This window comes from Chrysochloris asiatica, unplaced genomic scaffold (genome assembly GCF_000296735.1).
Source record: "Chrysochloris asiatica unplaced genomic scaffold, ChrAsi1.0 scaffold00068, whole genome shotgun sequence".
NCBI classification, from domain to species: domain Eukaryota; kingdom Metazoa; phylum Chordata; class Mammalia; order Afrosoricida; family Chrysochloridae; genus Chrysochloris; species Chrysochloris asiatica.
In genome coordinates this window covers 14,290,760-14,293,811 of record NW_006408586.1, presented here as the reverse complement: position 1 = coordinate 14,293,811, position 3,052 = coordinate 14,290,760, and positions in this window count along the sequence as shown.

Genomic DNA, 3,052 nt, shown 5'->3' with positions numbered 1-3,052 from the left:
CCTCATCTTTCTCCCACGGAACAGCTTGTAGTTTCAAACTGCTGACCTTGTGGTTCGCAGCCCAATTTATAACTACTGTGGTACCAGAGCTCCTTATATTGAGTTAAATTAGTCAGTCACAAAAGAAGAGATACTGCATAGGACCACTACTCCAAAAGACTAAGAAAATTAACCCATACTAAAGGGGGTTTATGTTATGGTTACAGGAGTGTGGGAGGTGGGGTGAGGGGAGGGAGGGGAAGGTGGAGCACAGGGTAGGGAATAGACACAGGGTAGTTTGGGTTCTAGGGAGGGGGGAAATACACAAGAAGGGGGAGGGGAATGGAAGAACAAAACAGACTGGAAAACATTTAGGCAGGTTTGCATGTGGTTAAGTGGGACAGAGGTAATTAATGATGTATGAACAATCTTGGAACAATAGGGCTCTGGGGTACAGGGATTAAGACATGGTTGGAATGGGCAAAAGGGGGGAAATAATGTTAAGATGCTTGGCTATCTTTTGAATCTTGGTTTCCTGGCATACCATTATAAAATAGACACTTGAGAGGGAAAAAAAGGAATAACCAGAAATATGACTATAAAAAGTTTGTAAGACCTTCTTCTGCCTATAATTGATTGGAATGCCTAGAATGGGGCTAGAACTTACCCATTGAAGGAGGCTTCCTGCGAAGCCTCTAAATCACATAAGACCGTAGGTGGAATACTGAACTGCATCCAGAGTCTTCTGAGGTGGTAAATTTCCTCTTGAACGGACAAGCGGACCAATCTGGAAAGGCTAGAAGAACAGAAGATAATTCTTGCAATAAAGACAGACAGGCAAAATACAAAACAACATAGGCAGACCAACTGATTACTACAAGAACAAGCAAGTTGCTCACCCAGGAGACATCAAGACAAATGGTCGGGTCCCCTCAGGGCAAACCCCCTTGCAAGACTAAGACTCAGTGGGAATACACACTCTGATTGGTGACCACATTCATCACTGATAATGGGAAGTGAGGGAAAAACAGCAATGAAGGTGCGAGCTAAACCATAGAACATTCAGTAGACTTCAGTGAATCGGCGTGGAGACCTAGTTGGCCAACAGTGTGGCAAGACCTGGGGACTCTTGAACCTAGAGTCAGTGACATAGCCACAGAGGACTAGAGTGGAGCTGGAAGCATCCAGCTAACAAGAGGGGGCATATGCATAAGGATACCCACACTTGCAGATAATTCTCACTTAATCTGGCTACAATGACTGGATGATCAGAGCTCAACTAGAAGAAAAAAGAGGGAAAAAAAAGAGTAATCTAATACAATTTGATTAACTTGACCTACACCTATGGATGCAGTAGCCCAAAAGAGAGAACAAATCTTTACAGTAAGGATCATTCCCAGCTCCTCCATACACAGAGTATACAGGGATGGGCAACTTGGCCATTGACTACCCAAAATGGGGGTGATACAAAGGCAAAAAGTGACTGGCTTACCAGCTTTTAAGCGGTGCCTAGATCCAGAAGGTGTGGAGGAATGTAGAATCTCCACTGAATAGCATACAATCTGTCTGGGCAGGGCGAAATGTAAAGGTAGACCTTTTGCCGCAAAAGAAGGTGAATGGTTACTTTGCAGTCTAGGAGCAGAGGTCCCTTTGCAGTCTTTTTCAAGGGAAAAGACTGGAGAGCGAGACCCTACCCAGAAAAGCAGTGACGCCAGAGATGGAGGCAGAGATGATGACGTGGAGACATGGAGCGGCTGGGGGCTTTAGAAACAGAGAGGAAGAGGGACTGTGTGCTTATGACCGGGGGGCAGGCTTGCAGGGTAAACCCTTTGGTTGGTTGATGATGCATAGAGGGGATTGTAACCATGGCAATGCAATGATATATGATAGGATGAATGTAAAGCTAATGTTCTCTCATGTAAACTATCACATAATTCACAATAAAACATTTTTTAAAAGACTGAAGGAAGACTCATTAATAATGTACAATATTCAAATTATGCAATCTTGCCAACTGAAAGCGAATAGGACTTAGAATACTTACTGATGAGGGTCAAAGACCACGGCTTTCTATATGGATTGCATCTGAATGTAAGGAAAACAAAAGTCCTTACCACTAGACCAATAAACATCCATATAAATGGAGAAAAGATTTCAGGTCTCAAAGACTTCATTTTGCTGGTATCAATCAGCACTACTTATGGAAGCAGCAGTCAAGATATGAATGATGTATTGCATTGGGTAAGTCTGCTGTAAAAGACCTCCTTTAAGTATTGAAGAGCTAAGATATCAGTTTGAGAACTAAGGTGTGCCTGACCAAAGACATGGTGTTTTAAATAACCTCATGTTGTTGTTGTTAGGTGACATCGAGTTGGTACCTACCCATAGTGACTTTATGCACAGCATTAAAAACACTGCCCGATCCTGGGCCAACCTCGCTTCTGTTGCCATGCTTGAGTCCATTTATGCTGCCACTTGGCCAATCCATCTTGCTGAGGGTCTTCCTCCTTTTCTCTGACCATCCACCTTACCAAACATGATATCCTTCTCCAGTGACTGGTCCCTCCTGAAAATATGTCTGAAGTATGAGAGACAAAGTTTGGCCATCTTGGCCTCCAAGGAGCACTCTAGCTGCACGTCTTCCAAAACGGATCTATTGGTTCTTTTGGCAGCCCATGGCACTTTCAGCATTCTCCTCCAACACCATAACTCAAAAGCATCAATTCTTCAACAGTCTTCCTTATTCACTGTCCAGCTTTCACATGCATATGAGTTTATTGAAAACAACATAGCTTGGGTCAGGCACACCTTAGCCCTCAAGCTGACATCTTTGTTCTTCAACAATTTAAAAAGGTCTTGTGCAGCAGACTTGCCTAATGCAATACGTCGTTTGATTTCTTTACTGTTGCTTCTGTGAGTGTTGATAGTTGATCCAAGAAGAATGAAGTCCTTGACAACTTCAATCTTTTCCCCAACTCTGGTAACATAGTGGTTACGAATAATGTCAGCAGTTTGAAACTATTAGTTGTTCCATAGGGACAAGATGAGGCTTTCTGCTCCTGTAAAGATTTAC